This window comes from Poecilia formosa, unplaced genomic scaffold (assembly GCF_000485575.1).
Source record: "Poecilia formosa unplaced genomic scaffold, Poecilia_formosa-5.1.2 Scaffold48, whole genome shotgun sequence".
Lineage (NCBI taxonomy): Eukaryota > Metazoa > Chordata > Actinopteri > Cyprinodontiformes > Poeciliidae > Poecilia > Poecilia formosa.
In genome coordinates this window covers 215,508-236,996 of record NW_006799987.1, presented here as the reverse complement: position 1 = coordinate 236,996, position 21,489 = coordinate 215,508, and the positions used below count along the sequence as shown (strand labels likewise).

Sequence of the window (21,489 nt, the reverse complement as noted above, 5' to 3'; positions counted from 1 at the left end):
CTTTATAAATGTCTATGAATGTTGTTATGAAGTGTCATTTGGTAAATAATGACACTTTAATGCAAAGTTGGCACTTTTAATGCAACTTTTGGAGCAACTTTGCATTAAAAGTGTCATTATTTACCAAATGACACTTCATAACAACATTCATAGACATTTATAAAGACTCTTTTATGTTCATGACAGTGTCATGTCAGTCTTGTGCACCCCCGTCAAATAAAGTGTTAGCCAGATTTCTACAAACTGTTTGAACATGTATTAATGTGAAATTAATGCTGCAGTACGTAACTTTTATAACTTTCTTTTTACATATTAGTTAGGACTATCAGTACGTTGTGTCTGTATAAGACGAGGCTCAGTTTTTTTCACCAATTTTCTGTCTGATGTTTTATTGTTTGTAATGTAATAATATAGTGATAGTTTAAACAAAAAAAAACTTTTTTCTCAGTGGAATATACAGCAGCTTAAAGGTTGACCTTTAACATATCTATAAAAGATAAAATGATTTAGAAAATTATCAGCATCATACATGTTGAACTTTTTTGAGCATGTATTCTGCCAAATGTAACTTATTTAAAAAATTATTTTACATATTATCTCATGTCAGATGTGCACCCTGTCAAATAGTGTTATTGAAATCTGACTTACTTTTCTACATAATCTTGTATATCTCTTGTACAAATATGTTCCAGATTAACCTTTAAACCTGCAGTGTGTAACTTATAAAAATTAAGTTCTTTAAAAACAGTTGTATAAAATTTCACTCGTCTTTTACGAGGGAAAGCAAGACAATCTGTGGAAGAAATCCAGCGCTGTCTTCCACTGACATGACATTGTTATAATGTTGATAAACATGTAAAAAAAAACAATTTGCTTACTTGCATACTGCAGCTTTAATGTCATGTTACATGTTCAAAAACATTGTTAAAATCTGAAATACTATTCTATACCATGTTAAATATTTTTTATAAAGCTTAACTATTATATTTTCTTATCCATGTTATATCTTAAATATTAATATATCAAAACTTGATATCATTTCATATCTTAAATAACATGTTTGTTCATAAAAATTGTATTTCAGGTAAGACTCGATTTAAAAAGGTTATGTGTCTTAAATGTAAAAAATGTTAAATACAAAATGGTGTGATTTAGAAATGTTCATTTAAATAAAGTTCAATTGTTCAGCAGCACTTGCACTCTTTGTCTTTCTTGTCAAAGATCTTTCTTTTTTATTTAATTTTTTACATTAGAAAGGTATATAGATAACTTGAAAAAATTAAGTAGGATTTAAAGCTGTAACATGTGTTCCATTAACATGGTAGAATTGTGTTTGCCCAACACAATTTCATTGAGTAATACTGGCAATGAAAAATAAGCTGGTGTTATTCATTATAATAGTGTTGCTAAGACATAAAAAAAGTTATTGATAATACATAATATATTTACATTATGGTAAGAGATAAAATGTTTGTAGTTTCAACTTAATATTTTCAAGTAATCTAATGTAAATAAAATATGTTGATTTGACGAGCTTTAAGTATTTGAGGGAAAGAGGGAAAATATGTCTGTTCTACTTATTTGCATTGTGTGGGACGGATGTACACAATAAAATTAAGTAAACTGAACAGCTTTTTTCTTTCAGTGTGGAGGATCTAGGCAGAACCCTGTTGGCTAAGATAGGTTGGTGGAATCAACAGCGTCGCTTGCGCATTCTGGTTACCTAGCAACTCAATAATTCTCTGGTTACCTAGCAACGACCTGTTGAGTAACTGACGCAGCAGCAGTTTAAGGTTCTGCCTCTCTGTGTCATAACTGCTTAGAAATACAACAAACAACCCGTAGAGTGAAAACTCTTAGATAAAACAGGAAGGTCATGCCACCAGTTTGGCAGCATTTGATATATTTAAAACAATAAACTAATCAGTAATAATCTATCGACTGATATGAAACCTTAGTATCGCGATACATTTTTCAGCCATATCGTCCAGCCCTACGTTCAGACGTCAGAAGTGTGCACCTTTTCCAACCAGACAAAAATCAGATTTGTTGGTGGGGGAAAAACAGCCATAAAGTTTTAAATATATTTTTCTCTGAAGTAAAATTTGTTCCCTCCATAACAAAACACCCCTTAGTGTAAACACATCGGCTGTTATGTATTAATTAGAGAACATCTGATTAGTTCCTCTCTAGTTTAACTAAGTCAATTTAGTTATCTGTTCTTTTAAATATTACCCAGAAGAAGCCTAAAGTAATCAATAATTACTGATGTTGATTAATAAGAAACCATTATATCGTGATACATTTTGTGTATCGTTTTCGTCCAGCCCTGTTTAGTACTGTAATTTTTTCCCCTTGCTGAATAAACACATTTAAATAAACATGCTTCATTTTCCCCAAATGTACGTGGAACATTATAAAAGATTAATATAATTTAAGATTTTTACATGTTTACCACAGTGGGTAGTAACTAACTACTAGCTACAGTTACTCAATTACTTTACTAGAGTAACTTTTTTTAAATTACTTTTAGGAGTATTTTTATTATGGTGAACTTTTTACTTTTACTTGAGTAATTGTATTATGAAGTATTTCTGCTCTTACTTGAGTCAAATTTCTGGATTTTCTACCCACTGCATGAAAAACAAACATGTTTTAACCAATAGTTCACCAGACACACACCTGCAGTTTTTATTAAAGGTTCATAATTCTTTTAAAGATATTGACTTGGAAACATTTTCTTTTGCCTAATTTTTTTGTTTTGTTACCTGTATGAACTATTGTCGTTTTGGTCTTTAAAATAGAAAATTTTCCACTTAACTCTGCATTTTGGTTAATCTGATGATGTAGTTTTTAAGTATTAAATGATTGATCAGTTCCTTGGGTAAACTTTCTACAAAATACTTTTGTAATGTTACTTGAGTAATTTCTTGGACGGCTACTTTTTACTTTTACTTGAATACAGTGTTTGGTATTTTACCCCCTCTGACCAGGATTGACATTTACACAGGAGAGATACTGACAAAATATTTCATTTCATGTTAAAGGTTTCAGATTTCATATCATTAACAGAATCTGTGACCATAAAACCTCTGCTGTAGTATTTTGTCCCACTGGGTAAATAACAAACGTTTAGTGAAAGAGTCTGTTTTTGTTCTTATCTGAAAGTGTCTTTTAATAGCTCTGAGGGAGTCAAGCGTCACTCGGCCTCCTGCTGTCAGAGCCAACAGACGGCACTCTGCTTCACAGGCCATAAACACTCTGGTGACAGTGGTCAGGCTTATTATCCTCACACCCAGCCACAACAAGCTGGATGTTCCAACTTCAAACAGCCCAGCCCGCAGAGCTCAAATCCCTTGTTAGCGTGGCTCCTCAGCCGGGCCGCCAGGTACAGAAAGTCTGTATTTTAGTGTAAGCCGCTTGCGTCTTCCAGCCAGACGTCAACAAGTAATCTCATATTGGCTAAACGTGCTGGAATCTGTCTGATCAGGACGGAGGACATGTTGGAGGCCAGTATCGGTTGAGTTTGCAGGTCAGGAGTCGGCGCTGCTTTGCGTGGGGAATGTTTCTGCTGCTATCCGAGGCGAGCTGCGCTGGACCCCAGGGGGCCAGAGACAGCCGGGCTCTGAGTGGATAAGAAGTGTCTGCGCTGTCAGCTCTGGTTCCCAGCGTGGCCTTTCTCCCCTGCCGCCCCCACAGCGCCACTCCGCTGGCGCTTTTGTGTGCGGACCGTGCTCCCTGCGGACTCGCCGCTCTCTCTGGCCTTTCACAGGCGACTGTGTCCAATCACCCGGCGCTCCCTCCTCCTCTGGATCTGGAGCCTCTGTCTCCATCTCCAACCAGCGCCTGACTCGCTACACTGCCATAGAGCTGAATACCTGCCTGAAGAGAAACTGGCATGTTGGCCAGGAAATTAAATTGTGACAACATGCAAACCGGACATTCCTTAAGGTTTAGGATGTTTGTGGGAATCTTTGACTTTTCTTCCAGAAACATTTTTGTGAGATCAAACCGTAGCTGCATTTTCATCATAATTGTGCAAATCTTTGTCTACATTCTGCTAATGTTGAAAGAACAACTGAATGTTGATTCAACCATCATCTAAGTTTTGATCTATTTTAGTTTATTTTATATTGAATCAAAGCTTAAGAATCAACATTGATTCCTTAAAAATATAAATCTTTTCTAAAGTAATTTACTATGTGAAGCCCATCAGAAGAGTTTTTTACCATTGAGTTTATTCTGCTGGGTACAGTTATGCGCTCATCTTTGTCTATATTCTGTTAACATAAAACAGAAAAAACACATTTTTGCCATTTTGGTGTTTCCATATTACTTATATGTTTGCTAAAACTGTCACCATGTAGTGACAGTAAAACACTAGCTAAATAATCTGTAAAAACATCCATCTCCTCCCTGAGCTACTACAGAACGAAAACAACCAATCAGAGCAAGAAAGAGGGCCTTAGCGCTGTCAATCAACCTCGTAAACGCGCTGCTAAATGTGCAAATTGCACAACAACTTACTGTTACAAGAAAACGATTGATACGGTTCATTGGTGGCTACGCTAACAGGCTATGGAAGCTACTATGTATGCAGCATTTTGGAGAAATTGTAGTCGGCCATTTTTACAGAAGAGCTTTGGATTCAACACGTTCGAAAGATACACAATGTTTTATGAACTGTGCAATGCTGTGAGGGGTCTGGTGGAGCCGGCAGCACGTTGTCTGAAAAAAAAAAAAAAACCATCATCCTTCTGCCACTTCCTGTCGTCTTCTTCGTCATTTTCACCAGTAGCAACATCCGGCTGTTGATCATGTGACTTGTGATGCATAAAAGGTGTTTGCTTCAATAATTTCTTAACATTGATGACAAAGTGCTACAACATGGGAAAATGTCTTGTTATAAGAGAAATAATCTGCCAGGGGAAACAGCAGCTTTTCATCAATACTGAGTAATTATTGATTAAAACAAGCTCCTGTTTCTTTTCTTAAAAAGTTACTTGTAAGTTAGTTTGGTCTCATTTCAAGTGTACTAAAATATTTGCACTAGAAACTAGACCTAAAATACTTGGTAAGATTTTGTGTTTTTACAGTGAAGTTTCATAAGCAGCCAGAGGAGTTTAGCAGGAGGGCAGAATAAATTAGTTTTTACTTTAATATATGTATAAACAAACCTTTATGTAAGCTTTCAAATAAAATAACCGTGTTTATTAATGCTAAATAAAAGATAAGGATGTAAACAGAGACATACTGAGACCACTGAAAATGATCAGTTTCTCTGATTTTACTCTCTATAGGTTCATGTTTGAGTAAAATGAATATTGTTCTTTTATTCTATGAAGTACTGACAACATCTCTCTGAAATTCTAAGCAGAAATTTTGTATTTATTTGCAAAAAATGCTTTCAGACCTCAAATAATGCAAAGAAAACAAGTTCATATTCATTTAGAAACAACAATATTAATGTTTTACCTCAGAAACAGTTCAGAAATCAGTCTTTGGAGGAACCAGGAGGTTTTTAATGCAGTGGGCTCTGTATGTCCTCCATCCATAACGTTGTTTCCCAAAACTCTGCTGTGCCTGAAGGTTTGCTGAATTTGGCCTCGGCCAACCGAAGCCCCCCAGTTCGTCTAACCTCTGCAGGACGAGCTGCCACCTTGCAGGAGGCTCCTCTGTCAGACGGCGAGCTGCACCTGCAGCCTGCAGCAGGGTGGGCCACCAAGCACACACTGGAACACATAAGTGCTTCTTCAGAGCTGATTATGCTGTTTACTCATGCCCATACGCACAGCAGATGACTGTTTGCCTCCGACTGCTCCCTCTCTGCTGCATTTCTGAGCAGGCGTCTCTCCAAGTCAGGGAATGGTTTGCAGAACACTCAGGCTGTCTAAACAGCAGAGGACTTTTCAGAAACACGGTTTATTTTGTTGAGCTGTTTTCAAAAAGAAACAGATTATTCTACATTAAATAAAGATGACGCCAATCTTTGATGCAGTGTTTGTAACAGGGGTCTTAAACAGAAAGTGTTTCAACCTAGCAGAAGTCTTGAGTCATCAATTTTTCATTTTGCATTACGTCCTTCAGGCTTTCTGAAGATTTTGCTCTTTTTCTTTGGGTTTTAGCATATTATCCATGTATTTTCAGTTTAAGACCCGACTTGATTGAGATTAAAGTTTTCGTTTGTTTATCTGGTAACCTGCTTAACTTTAGCCTGAGTTATTTAGAGAAAGAAGACCCCAAAGTAAAATGAATGAACCAGTGTCATTAAACAATTTAAAAGCCAAACAATCTATAAGGAATATATTTTCAAATTTCCCAACATTTTGCACTAAAGATACTTAATTTTGCTAAACATTCTAATTCCTAATGTGATATTAGTTTTCAAATGCATTTGTTGAGATTTTTACACAAAAATAAAACTTGTCTAGCATCAGACAAAAAAACCTGACAAGATAAAAATTTAAATAAAATCTTAACTATGCAAATTAATTTCTTGAAAAACAAGAAAAAGTGAAAAATTACAGCAAAATAATTTATTTCAAAGTGGAATATGTAAAAAATATTAAAATATGAAATTTTGTATCTGAATTGTTGTTAAAATAAAAATATAACAATTAAGAAAAACTAAACAGAAGTAATATTTATATTATTTTCATAAAAGCAGACCACAAAAATTACCCAATAATCCCAATGCTTAATCTCAAGCCAAGTTATGCAGACACTTTGTTTGCGCTATTGAAAATTCCATCCATCTGAGATTAGTCTGGCCATGTACCGATACTTTTTTGCTATTTTATTACCTAAGTGTGATATATTGTCAAACTTCTGGACTATTGGGAGACTTTGTGGTGTTTTTAAAGACACATTTACACAATAAACAGAAACAACATAAAAACAAAACTCGTGAGTCCATCGTTCTCTAAATAAACAAAGGGCAAAAAAAATTCATTTGAGAGCAAATCTAAGCTTAATACTTTTTATGACAGAGTTTAGAAACTACAATGCTAAAGTAAAATAAAATTTCAAAAAGGAATCTGAAACTAAAGTATCGATCTGATATTGATACCGATTTGGTATCAATATTATTGATCCACCCTCCTCTAACGGTCAGTTAATCTTTAGACGTGAAGGAAAACTAACATTGACAAAATGATGATGACATCACAGCAAAAGTATGGACTCTGTCCTGACACATTGTTGATCCTAACACACACATGCGCACGCACACACACACACACACCCACACACACACACACACACACACACACCCGTGCTATTTACTCTGTGTGTAAATGTGTTAGCTCATATTTGCAGCTAACACTGACACACCTGGCAACAGAATCATTACTTCTTAGATTTTTAAGTTAAGGTTTTTATTTTAACTTTTCGACTGGGTTGTTTAATATCGATTTGATTATTGGTGGGGAATTTTTTATTGATCTTTTTAAAATGCTTTGGTCACATGTGTTAAACTCAAGGTCCAGGGGCCAAATCTGGCCCACCGCAGCTTTTTATGTGGCTCTCCAGAATAAAGACACTAAATTACATCAGTCAGTCCATCTAGTTTTTTACAAGTGCCTTAGCTCTGTCAATCAACCCTGTGTATGTGATGCTAAAGTTGCTAATGGCAGACAAAGAACTTACCATTCTAGGAAAACCGTTTCTCTGCCGTCATCAGCGGCTATGCTAATAAGCCTTAGCATTCATGGCAGGTTATGACATGGGGAACTAGCTGTAGCTTAGCAGAGAGAAAAGGGAAGGAAGTGAGCAGCACATACACAAGCATAATTAACAGTGAGAAAATCTGTGATTTTGATTGCAAAAAGTCACAAAAACAATCATGAAATCGTGGGGACACTGATGAATGCTGAAAGAAGTTCAGTCTTAGCAGTTTGGCAGAGAACCCAAAAATGTCTTCAAGTAAAGGTAAGAAGTATCCATCCAAGAAACGACTCCAGTAAAAAGTTATTTGGTAAAAAGGCAACCCTAGTACAGAGAAATGATCAAATTAGCACTTTTAATATTTAAAAATTACATCATCAAACCAAACAAAACATAAAGTTAAGTGGAAATTTTGGTATTTTAAGGACAAAAATTACAATAATTCATAAAAGTAACAAAAAATAACAAAATCAGGCAAATAAATGTTTCCAAATCAATTTCTTTCAAGAAAAAACTTTTGAAACTTTAACAGGAACTGCAGGTGTGTGTCTGTGTGGTGAATGTTTGGTTAAAACATGTTTGATTTTCATTCAGTGGGTAAAAAAATCCAGAAATTTTACTCAAGAGCAGAAAGTAGTAGAAATTCTCCTAAAAGTAGCAAGGGTTCGCTGTAAATGTAGTGTTTACTTCATTTTTTTCTAAAGCAGAAGTTTTGTCAAAAAAGCATAAAAGGCTAAATTTCAATATGTTGTAAAAACTTTTTTTAAATAAAAATCTGTGGGGAGAAAAACAGTCCACAAACATCCTCATTTCAAAGACATTCACTTAAATTTTCACTTTATGGTTCATGTTCACATTTTTTATTGACTGTATATCAAATATATTTTAAATGTAACTGAAGATATGACATAATACAATATATAATATTCAATAAAATACAAAGACTTAAATCTTATTGTATAGACTACTAGGTCATCAAATCACTACGTTGCCTGTAGGAATTTTTAATGTCCACCAGGTGTCAGTATTGAGTGACACAGTATCGACACAGAATCGACACAGTATCGACACAGTTTTGCTATGTGTCGAAACGATACATGACGCCTCATCTACCCATCACTACCTAAAAGTATTTTTTTTCTAAAAAGTTACTCGTGTAAATGTAACTGAGTAAATGTTACCACCCAACTCTCAGTACTTATGGACTGCAGGGACAGCTACTTAGGTTTTACTTTGTGTCACTTGGACCTGTTTGTTACGCGGTTCTTGAAAACATTCGTGATCTTGATTAGGTCCAAAATGAAAATGAGTTTGACACCCTGGCTTAGGCGATTCCTTAACGATGTCCACACGTGTGCTCAGAGGGGGGAAGGAGGAAGTTATTTTCTCGTTAGATTGTAAAACTTGTTAATGCACAGCTCCTTCCCTCCTGCCTCCTCCCGCCCCTCTCCAGGAGCCGTGCCGAGCTGCGGGGCTGGGACATTCCTGGTTTGACGAGCAGCCTGGTCGCTGCCATGATTTGCTGAGCAACTCGACACTGACTGCCTTCAAAGATGCGTGTGTGGAAGAGGCAGCAGTAGAGACGGGGAGCTTTAGAAGTTGCACTTAACGGGACAGGAACAAGCGGTTTCGGCCCGAAAAACTCAGGTCCAGAACCAGACTGGGGGAAGTTGGCGCACCTTGGCCGCCGAAGCCAATCGCTGCCTTACGGGTCTTAAAGAAAAACAAAACTTTCCACCTCCGAGAGTTCTCATGTTCCTCCCGTCACCGCGCACTTTGAGCCCGTTTCTAATGGAGGGCCCCGCACGGATTTGGGATCAGAATAATGCGTTTTGCCGCTGCTGAGGGACCCGACGCGTCGCAGCTTTCGCCCTCCTGGAAGAGAGGTAAGGCAGGCGGAGAGGGCTCGGGAGAAGGGTCGGTGTGCGCACCGGGGCCGGAGGAGCCTGAGTGGGAATAACAAAAGAAAGGTGACGCTAAAAGGAGCGGTGATTGCGGTGTTTGGTTAACTCTGGTGAACGGGGGCGCCCCTGCACGGCTCCGAGTTAATACACAGTTTGTGTATGAAGCCACGGTGCAGCATTATGGACTCTGCCTCTGAATGCATGCATTATGCGCCGAGCTGGCCTGGTTTTCTGCGTTATGTTTGCGATTCGGCACTGCTGGAAACAAGTCCTTCATCTTGAAAGGAAATAATGCTGATTTGGAAAAGTTCTGATCAGGAGTGACGTGAACTGATCTGGCGGATGGTTTAAAACAGAAAAGCAAGTATGTTCATCTCCAATATGCCTTTATTTTGCTTTTGATGCAAATATTAAAGATAAATAATAGAAAAACAAACACTTGTTTGAAGCTTAGGTGCTTAATTAGCTGAATATGAACAATTTTTGCATTTTTTTTGCTTTTCTGGAATATGAAAAGATAACATTATGATATTTGATGATTATTTAGTCAGGCTATCTGCTCAGGTAGTCCAGTTGCAGCTTTAGTTTTAAAACATCCCCAAACTGATTGGTGTTCCTCCATTAGTTTATAAACAAATACCTGTTTGAATTGTCGAGTAATTTCTAAGTGTTTAACAGGATCTTAACTATTTCTCCTGTCATTTGCTTTTCTGGAGTTTGATAAAAAGATGATATGATGAGTAATTAGTCAGGCTACCTGCTCAGGTACTCAGTCCAGTTGCAGCTTTAGTTTTAAAACATTCCCAAAACGTCCATTAGTTTTCACACTCTGTTTTTTTTACCATGGGAAATGTTTCCAAACATAAGGTTTAGTTTTCTTTTCCACAAAGGAAATGTTTCAGCCAGCGGACTGGCAGTGCACAGCATCAAGAGGGGAAGGTTGGTGTATTTTTTATGCTCCGTATAAACAGAGAAGACGCCCACAGAGTCTCTGGCATTTATACCTCAATATCTGCGTTTGGTCCTTTAAACAAATTCAAAAAGTTGAAATTTAGATGCAACTTCTTGCTGCTTTCTCTGGGACGACTAAATTACAAACAAAAGCTTAAATAAACGTTCCATAAACAGCACTATTGAGTCTTGAACAGTCGCCTTGCACGCTGGTAGAAAGCAGATTTCCTGCAGGCTGTTTTTCTGTTTAAAGAGGACAAACATGTCGCCCTGAACACATCAGTGTTACCTTTACATTTCATCACAACGGCCAAACAAAAAGTTTTTTTCCCAAATCTCCTCCAGAGATGGAAAACTTTTTATCCTTTCAGACTTTGATGATGTCACAAAAGGTGCAAAATGTAGCGCATTAAGAATGCTACCTTCAATGAAGACGTCATAATTTAACAGGAATGCTTACTGGGAACGTGTTTCAAAGCATAGAAAGTCACTGGAACGGGTTTAAAATCTTGTTTTTTAGACCAGAAAAAGGTTTTCACATGAGTTTTAACGGTTATTTGCCAATCTGTTTGAGATTTAATTGGAAGATTCCTAAAACAAATCTTACACTCAGTGATTATAAACAGTCGATTCCTGAGCCTCTTGCTCACACGTGTCGTCATTTACGGTGATTTTTGTCCCACATTGCTGGAGTCTGGGGGACGTTTTCAGAGAGACGGACACCCTGAGACGGTTTTGGACCTGGAGTCTGTCTCTTTCTCTCCCACATGTGTGACATGCAGTCAGTGGGACACACATGGCTGCTCTCAGATAAAATCCCTCCCCAAGTTCAAACAGTTGCACATGCATTGTTGCGTCGGCTGGGGGACAGGAAGACGCTTCCGATGGCTTTCAGATCCCTGCGCCGCTTTCGACCAACGCAGAGCGACTGGCTCGTTGGGTCCAGCATCACATTTTGGTGCAAAGTGCTTTTGTTTCTCCGGTAATTTGCTTTTTTTTTAGTTTCTCTCCCTCAGTTTACCTCACTTTAACTTAATTGACTTGATAATTTTGCTAAATTACTGAGCATTTCTCACTTGCAGCTGTTTTTTCCTCTATGTTCATAGAAATTTGCTTCTATGAAAGCCTCTCAACAAATTGTGAGTACAGATACGTTTTTAAACTTTAACATTTTGTCATGAAAAACAGGATATATGTAAAAAAAAAAAATCTGAATTATTTCAACAGCAGCTGCCTTATTCTCAACCCAGTAAACCAGCTAGTTGAGTATTTTTGTCTAATTGTTTCCTCCTCAGTACGTCTAAGTTTTCGTGACGCTGATTGAATGAGATGTCAGAGTATTTTTTTTATTTTTTTTAGCTGTTTTTAAAGCATTTTTTCCTCTTTTTTGGGGGGAATTAATAAACCATTAGTGGCCCTGGCTCTTATCAGGCCGACCCGCACAAAGCACAACCGCGCCATTAAGAGGGCCTGAATAATCTTTGAGCTATTAGGGCGCTCGTTAATGATAAACACATGTTGCTGTAGGAAAACTATGTTAAGTGGGCAATTTGAATGTAAGCATGTGTAATGATACCAGGCTCTGCTCTCATAATGGCTCTCTTGATTTTTTTTTCTAATGTTCGAGAAGCCACATGCACACCAGCAACGACAAATTATGGCTGAGGTTTCATTTAAGGTAAAAAAAAAAAACAGGAAGTGAGGTCATAGGTGAGTTATAATCTGGCTTTTACACTGTCTGTGCCTTTCTTGGTTAATGTCAAAAACAAGGAAAAAATGTCAATAAAACTGTATTTTTGGGTGATTGTCACTTTTTTATAATGACAACCTTAATTACCTCTTCGTTTTAATAATGCGTGATGGAGTAGAGGCTGAAGACCAGGTGTGTCAAATGAGAGATAAAAGTTCAGCAATAATAAACTAAAACTTCTCCAAACAGAGTGATAGAGATTTTTATATACTGAAGTCCAGATGGTCATAATGCCAATAAAGCAGCATTAATGTCCCGTTTTTATGTTTTCACAAATTAAATTAAGATTTAATAAAGTTTTAAAAGTTCTCCATTCAATGTAGAGTTCTAGAGATCAAGCCTGGCCAATGTTTTTGCAGTTAAACTAGAGATGATCAAATCCAGTCCAGACTCTTGAACAAACTGAAAACTAACCCTAAGATTGAATCAGATGCTAACTGTAAGCTAACTGTGTTTTTACAGTGCTTACAAACCATTTGAATTCTTCCTGTCATCGTTTTGTTACTCTTTTCTTCCTGGTATCTTGAACACTCTGTACGAACAATTAAGCTTTTTAAAAGAGACTCTAGTATTTATGTAACCCAGCATCATGTGCTAGGCTAATGAGACGTCTTTGTTAGCCGACTCTGTCAACACAACAGAGTCGGCTATTTCGTGAGCATTTTATTTCGTGAATTTCTTGCCTTTTTATTAAGAGATAATTAGAAATTTAGTGAATCTCACAGTACTAGCATCACTGTAATTAGATTCAGACGATCAAACGCAGTCCAAACTTTGTAGAAACTGTAAAATAGCTCATTAGTGCAGACAAGAATCCGCAACACAGATGCTAACTGTTAGCTGCTAACAACTAGCCAGTCAGGGTTTTCTTACGTTGCTTGGATTTTGGATCTTTTTTATTTTATCTTATTAATTTTTGTTCCTTTTTCTCTATGTAACAAGATGCAGAAAATGTGTTTCAGTCTCGTTGATAAATGAAATGGTGACATAAGTTGATTCCACCAAGAAGCTCAGAAGCTGATGCTAACAGTGAGCAGCTAACGGTTAACTGGTGACATTATTCTCACAAATGATTTAAGATGTAAATCAGTGAGTCTGACTGATAATTTCTCTTAATTTTTCAAGCCATTAGGCAAACCTGAATGCTTGTCCCAGTGTGAATGGATTTGAATTTTCCAAATTGTGTTTTGCTTCTTTATTTTATTATGGCGTCAAATTCAACAGCAGCTTGTGAAACTGGCCATTATTTTAAGAACCTTCACTGCTCTTCATAGAAATGGACCAATTAGGACCGAGTTCAGGTTTTCGTCTGGATGGCTGATTAGTTTCTGATTTTTATTTGTGTATGCTAAAGAAAATAGTTCATGAAAGAGAAAAAAATATGCTCCAGTTTTCTTGTCAGAGACTGTAGTTCTGAATCTGATGCAAAATCAACTTTTCTGATTTTTATGCTGTTATAATGTTATAATTCCTTCATCAAAAACAAACCTAATGTTGCTGCTTTGATTCCTTCATGCATGTTTGAGTTTATCTACAAACTGCATATTGATCGGCTGTAAATGGCATAATGAGGAGCATTGTTGTGATGACATGCTGAAGGTGAAACGTCATTAAGAGCAGGAGCTTCTTAAAGAGACAGAGGCCCAATTTCAAGGCATCAGATATTAAATTAATTCTTTTAAAGTTGTGCTTGACATATACTGCTTTTCTTTTAGGGTTTTGTTTGCTCTAGTGGTCTTTATTTTGAAGGTAGTTCAACAGGAGGGAGAGGGGAGGACATGCAGCAGGCCAGGAGTCGAACCTGCGACCACTGGCGCGACTAAGGCCTCAATGTGTGGTCTGTGCTTTGCCCCTGCGCCACCACAGCGCCCCCATGCATACAGATTTTTTATAACTGAATGAAACGCATAGTTACGTGATTGTCCTGTAAAATAACACGATGCGCCTGGAAAACTCTTCATACTGCCCCTTTAAGATTTCAGGTGGTTGTCGTTCATCAAAACGTGTCTCCTTAACCCTTCTGATCTTATTATGTTTACAAGCAGTGCATCGGAGTACGTCCTGTTTATTTACTGAAGTGTCTGGAGTTCTTAGTTGGGATCCATTTAATTAATAAGAGGGGGAACTTGATCTCTGACGGGCAGTGAGCTCAGCTACAACACAGAGGAATTTAGAGGCTTGTTTTATGGCTGGTGTTTGACCTTCCAGCCAGTCAGTCCCAAACTTAAAAACCCGGCGTGGTTTGAACTTCTGACGCCTCTCATTGCTCTGCGATTGAGTCACGCTGCTGTAGTTTCTAACAGTGCTGGGGAGAAACAGTGTACTTAACTAAAAGTGCAAGTAAACAGGTAACAGTGTACTCTAGTAAAAGTACCACATGAATATTTTACCTGAATAAAAGTAAGTACTTTCTTTTAAAAATAATCAGTATTGAAAGTAAGATTAAAATGTAACAAATGTTGTAATGTTGGTCCCCAATCGAGCCGAGTCTACCAGACGGCCAGGTGTGAAAACACCCTAAATGTAAAATTAAGAAAAGTCTAAAGTACCCACAGGTACATATACATGAAAAATGTACTTAAGTGCAGTAACAGAGTACTTATGCTTTGCTTCATCCCACCAGGGGATGAAACGATTAATCAGATTAATCAGATCAACCAGATTAATCGTTAACCCACATCACCAACCTAATGAACAAATCATCTTTTTTGATGCTTTTTCTCATTAGCTGCCACATCAAAGTACAGATGAAACAATCAGTCAAGTTGTGATTAATCAAGATAATTGTGATTAATCAATTATTTAAATAATCACAGACTAACTCATTGATCAATTAATCGTTAACTGGGGACTATTTTCTTGATGAGAAAATAAATTAATTCAGAGCAGTAATAAAGCCAAAACTGTTAAAAATATATATACATTTTGCATCTAAGATAAAAACACCTTTGTCTAAATATGATAAATAGTTAAAACTCTTCAAGTTGTTTAGTTTTAGGTTCACTGGGTTTGGATTTACCAAGCAATAAAATGTTTATTTTCTTATTTAAAAAACAAATTGAATTATTTATTTCCATCTTTTCATGTATTTCTAATAGAAAAGGCTTAAGAGGTTAAACGAGAAAGCTGTAAACTGTGTAAATTTTATTTGATTAATCGTTAATCAATTAATTGATTTTAAAATAATTGTTGGCTGCAGCCCTAACTGGTTTCTAATGCCGACATTGGTTCTGTTAGCTACTGGTGAGCGATACCTGAACCTGAGGGTCGTTTCAGATGGCCAGCATTGGGCAGCGGGCAGGGTGCTGATTGACAACACCCAGCAGCCTTGAGACGGGGGTTGCTGGGAAAGATGTGCTGGTGACTTTACTCTCCACCAACTTTGAGACTGTGAGCGGTGGACTGAGGGTGAAAGCAGTAGCTGAATGTTTACGTGTCTCTGTCATTAGAAGCACTTCTTATCGGCTCAGAACTCGCAGCGTAGTTATTTTAACTGGACAACACATTTCTCTCCTTCAAAACTCTGCAGTGTTTCCTCCCTCGCCCTCATCCGAGTCTGACAGACGATCCAAACAGCTTCGCGTTGAGTCTCTAAGTCGGGTTTTCAGACGACCCGTGTGCTTCCTCTGAACCGACCCTCCCTGAAATGTCAGCGGCGTCCTCTGACCGCCTGTTCCCAACAAATGACTGGATCGAGTTTCTGAAAGTTTGGAGCAGAAAAGGACCTGAAACCGGGTAATGGCTTTCAAGAGATTGGAGAAATGAAATGAGAAACATCGGGCCGTAATTGTTAAAACAAACAAACAGTTTTTGGTCCAGCAGAAACAGATGTTGGGAGGCAGCCACTGAAAGGCAGCGGAGGCAAACTGTTTGCTTCTTCTCTGAAAGATGGGTTCGTTTGTGTTAATGTAGTGGGAATACAGGCTCCTGGTGTGTGTGTGTGTGTGTGTGTGTGTGTGTGTGTGTGTGTGTGTGTGTGTGTGTGTGTTCCCAGCATGATAAGGGAATGTGGATCAGTACCACACACACGGCTGCTATGAGGAAGAATAAACCATCCAGGCAGCTTTAGATAATGAAAATGCACCAGGAACGTTTTAGTTGACGCAGTGGGGGATGATGCTGCAGCCGCTGCTGCTGCAGCCGCTGCTGCTGCTTCTGCTGCTGCTTCTGCTGCTGCTGCAGCAGCTGCTGCTGCAGCTGCTTCTGCTGCTTCTGCTGCTGCAGCTGTTTCTGCTGCTGTTTCTTCTTCTTCTGCTGCTGCTTCTGCTGCTGCTGCAGCTGCTGCTTCTGTTGCTGCTGCTGCTGCTTCTGCTGCTGCTGCTTCTGCTGCTGCTTCTGCTGCTGTTTCTTCTTCTTCTGCTGCTGCTTCTGCTTCTGCTGCTGTTTCTTCTTCTTCTGCTGCTGCTTCTGCTGCTTCTGCTGCTGCTGCAGCCGCTGTTTCTGCTGCTGCTTCTTCTTCTTCTGCTGCTGCTGCTTCTGCTGCTTCTTCTTCTGCTGCTGCTGCTTCTTCTTCTGCTGCTGCTGCTTCTTCTTCTTCTTCTTCTTCTTCTGTTGCTTCTTCTGCTGCTGCTGCTGCTGCTTCTTCTTCTTCTTTTGCTGCTGCTGCTTCTTCTTCTTCTTGTTACAACCATTGGTAAATAGAAATCTGTTCTCTTATGTTTCTGGACAGAATAAAACTTATCTGCTTCTATAAACATTTAAATCTAGTCCACACTGCAGCAGATTCTCTACTGACAATATTTATTAAACAGAGGGAAAATATGTTCTGAAAACTAAGTACACCCCCACTGCTTCCATGGAGTTCACCATTTAAACTCTGGTACCAATCAGCTGCATTTATAAATTGGTTGACATAAGTTTGACTTTCTATAAAAGCAACATGTTTTACTTTGGAAACAAAGGTTATCAAACTGCAAAGACATCATCGATCTGGAAGAGGTTATTAGGACTTTTAAAAACTATTTCCAGTCATCAGATGTCGAGCACGGTGGTGGAAGGTTGATGATGTGGGCTTAATCAGCAGCAGGAGCTAGGCAGACTAAAAATCAACCACCTCAATCAAGCTCCTCTGTATGTGAATTTAAGTCAAATTTGAGTCTGATGACTGAAGCTTGACCCAAACTGGAGGAGCTACATTGGCCTAGTCAAAGTCCAAACCTGAATCTAATGATATGGGTTGAAAAAAATACCTCAGCTCTGACTTTACGGCTGGTGAAGTTAAACAGTCCCAGTCATTTTCATTGTCACATGGCCAGACAAATGACACCAACCAATAAAATGGAAATCAATATCGACTGATAATATCGATACAGTTTTATTTATTGGACTGATACTGATATGCTTAAAAAAATGACAAACATCCGCCAATCCTGATGCTAGTGCTGATATATGCATCCGTTTACAGGTTAGATTACAGGAGGGCTGAAACGATTAATCAATGCCTGAAATAATAATTTAGTAATCAATTAATCGTTAACTGTCTGCATTTAATTGTGTTTTTTAACACCTTGCGTTAATTACATTAAGTCTGAAATGATTAATCATGATTTATCAATTATTGAAATCAACTATCTAACCAATCGATTAATCATTAACTGGAGTACAAAGATTTTTTTTATTTATTTATTTTTTTTTTTAAAAAAGGTTATCTGCCTTTTCTTGGCAAATTCAGATACTACTCGTATTGATAGCATTATTTAAGCCAAAACTTTACAAAATACAAATACATTTTGCATTCAAGATAAAAACACACTTTGTCTTTAAATATGTTTTACACAAAACTCAATAAGTGGCAAAGTTTTAGCTTCACTCGTTTTAAATTCACCAATGGAAAGCTACATTATTGCATTTTAGGCAATAAAATGCTTATTTCTTCTTTAAAAAGAAATGTATTTGCTTATTTGCCTCTTTTAATGTATTTCTAATATTGTATAAAAATGAAAAATCTGCAGAATGTGACAGTTTTTTTGTCTGATTAATCGATTAATCACCTGAATAATCGATTTGCTAAAATAATCGTCAGTTGCAGCCCTAGATTACATACATTTGATATCCTGTTTGAAATGGGAAATAATTTAGTTTATTTGCCTCTTTTAATGTATTTCCAATATTGTATAAAAAGGTTAATTGGTGAAATGTGCAGAATGTGCCAATTTAGCCCAAAAATTTTTTCCGATTAATCGTCATAATAATTGATTTACTGAAATAATCATTAATTGTTTCTCTAGATTTCATACATTTAAGACTTAGTAAAGACCAGATCTTTCATTAATATACCCTGATACATAAAACCTTTAGTACCAAAAGAGGGTGCACTGTCTCTTTCCCAAACTTTGCGGTTCTTCAAACTGAAGTCGTCCAAAAGAAGACCGATGGCAGCCATTGTTCTGTCGTTTTCTTGACTTCTCCCCTCCAGGAAGGAGAAACTCTGGCGCTGAACTTGTGAACCAGAGGAGATGTGAAGCGATTTTTCTTTCTGCTGCATCCCTTGGCTTTTCCTGTTTGCAGTATTCATTTCTGTTTCCCTTCCTGTAAGTGACCCCGTTCAGTCGGTCCGTCACCTCAGCGCCGAGGCCCCCAGGAGCCCGCCCGCCTCCTCCTTCTGGAAACCCGCGAGCGACCGCAGCGCTCTACTCCCAAAACGCCGAACCAATGAGTCCCATCTGACTGGGGCGGGTTTTCGGCAGGGACAGGAATGCCTGCGCCGCTCTAGAAGCCGACGCACAGATCAGCGAGACTATATTAAGGGCCAACGCAGGGCCTGGCTCTCCCCTTTTAGCTGACAAACAGGCTTCTTGTTTGAAGGGCTGTTTTCCTCCCAGATCAGAGCGAGAGGCAGCGTGGAGACCGCCGCTGCCTGCCTCTGGTTCTGTGGTTGCGGGTGCCATTTTGGGCCTCCCCTCCACCAACATGTGGCCCTTCAGGGAGCAGCAGAAACCCCTATTTATAAAAGATATTTAAAGTGAGCAGAATAATCTAATTCAGGCTTGCGAAAACACAAAGTCTTACCAAGTATTTTTGGTCTAGTTTCTCGTGCAAATGTTTTAGAACCCTTGAAACGAGACAAAACCAACTTACAAGTTACAGGATACAAGAGCTTGTTTCAAATGAATAACGACCCGTTATGCTTCCTAGAACAGGTTAGGACAGGAATATAATCAGCACAAAACGACTGTAAGTGAGCAGCTAAACCCTTGTCTGTTCCAGCAGCCATTGTACAGCGCATATAGAAACCAGCTGACTGAATGTGCTGGAACTCAGTTTGGGTTGCTAGGTGACGGGCGGCGTTCCACTCTGGTTGCTAGGTAACGGTCTGTGGTTACTGGGTGACCTGTATTTCCTGCTGATTTGCGACGTTGCATTCGGTTTTTGAAATGGCTCATTTTCCAGACACCAAAAAAACATTAATTTACTGCCAAAACAAAAACCAGATCGGTGTTTCTTTTTAAAACACTTGGAATGTTTTCAGAAGCAGTAGAAACCAAAAAATGTGCAAAATGTGAATCTCTCTAGTGCGTTTTCATGAATATTAAAGTTAGTTTTCTCTTATGTTTAGTGTACTTGGACCAGAAACCAGACCAAAAATATTTGGCAGGATTTTTTTTTGCAGTGATTGGAGCAGACACTCCTGCCTCGAGGCGAAAACTAGTCGATATCTGCAAGAGCTGCAACGTTTGCCGTTTCTGCTGCGTCGTTTTCTTGTGGTTGTTTCTTCCGCAGAAAACTCCTCTCGCATCAGAAACGGGTTTCTGAGGAGTTCCGTCTTTATTTTAGGGGCCAGATGTGTGGATTTATCGCCCTCTGAGTTTGTTTTGCAATCGCCGCACGCACAACAAGCGAGACATGCTACAAATGGAGACGGATAAACATTTAGACAGCCTAAATAAAGTGTTCACACTTTCTGTTTAGGAGCAAGTATTTATCTTGAGGTCCTCATGCTTGTAAGACAGCTGGTTTGTTTGCAAAAGATTTGTGGATTCGGTGAAGAAGACTAATTATATTTTAACTTTTTTTTCTTTTTTTTTCTGCGTGTTTGTTTTGGTTGAGCCGTCTGCTTGTGGGGGTTCAAGTTTTCCAGTCACATAAATCCTCCTCTCCATGGATCTACAGCCGTTGCTTCAGCTTTATCATACTTTCAGAGTCCATTCATCACACAGACGACTGAAAAGTTCTTTCTTTCTCACGCCTGTCGAGCAACAAACAAAACGGCAAAAGCAACACCAAGCAGTCTCATCTCTGCAGGCGTTTCAGACCCTCTGCACTGCTTGGATGTTCATCGTTTTGCTGCACAGGTTTAAAGTAAATAAAGGTTTTTTACATTTCACACATTTTTAACACAATTGTTTCAGCGTAATAAATATTTGAATTTTCTCCCAAAGACCTACCAGTTTATTATATGAATCTCATAGCTTTGGAGCCATTTTGGCATTTTTAAGTAGTTTTTTTGTTGTTGTTTTTTATAGTGTTATCCAAGTTTCTCTTGCAAAAGGGTTCATGCATTTTTAAAAAGTCTAAAATTAAAATGTCTTAAATTATTCAAAAACTTAATGCGTTCATCACAGGCTGTACATTTTTACATGGAAGAACTATTTCATCTTTTGTGTTCTTTGTAGTTCTAAATTATTCCTTTCTTTCTTAATTGTTTCTTTCAGGAAACTCGTATGTCTTCAAATCTGTTGAGGCTACCGTTAGCTAGACGCTAACATAACCTTCTTAGCTAGCAAACTAGTTTTATGGGGGTTTTTCCTGTCTGTTATGGTTTAAGTGCAAATTTATCGTTTATTGTTGGATTTCCTCCAAACTATATGATGCTAAGCAGATTTTCGCTGAAAAGCTTAGCACAGTAAATGTAACCAAAGAACAGAATCTACTCGGGTTCAGATAGCAGTTTACTATCAACCAGTTATGTTTATTGCAAGTTACTGGACTGAAACACATCCAACTTCGTCTCAACACTGTCATACAGTTTTCCTAGGAAAACCCACAAAGAGAAAGAAAAATAAAAACTTAGATTATAAAGAATTCTTTCAGGGTCCTTGGTAAAAAAAAATAAGAATAAATTAAATTAAAAGAAGCTGGCCAGCAAAAAAAAAGTTCATATAGAGCTCTATATTTGTGTGTGTGTGTCTGATTCGTACAAAACGATGAAAGAGGTTGTCCTGGCTGGGATGGCGACCCAGAATGACGACGGCAGCCGATGTCCACAGACACAGAAACTCC

The 21,489-nt window shown here is 38.1% G+C and overlaps 1 protein-coding gene across 2 annotated transcripts in view; it reads left to right on the top strand.

Annotated features, from left to right (window-relative positions):
• The first annotated feature begins 9,119 nt into the window (after positions 1–9,119).
• The window catches only part of cdon (cell adhesion associated, oncogene regulated), a 56,981-nt gene continuing 44,611 nt past the window's right edge, over positions 9,120–21,489 (top strand). Inside the window, exon 1 of one of the 2 annotated variants that reach the window (XM_016671651.1) lies at positions 9,120–9,551. The gene's annotated coding sequence lies outside the window, so the exon portion shown is untranslated. The remainder of the gene's footprint in view (positions 9,552–21,489) is intronic. The other variant, XM_007552322.2, reaches the window with a different exon arrangement.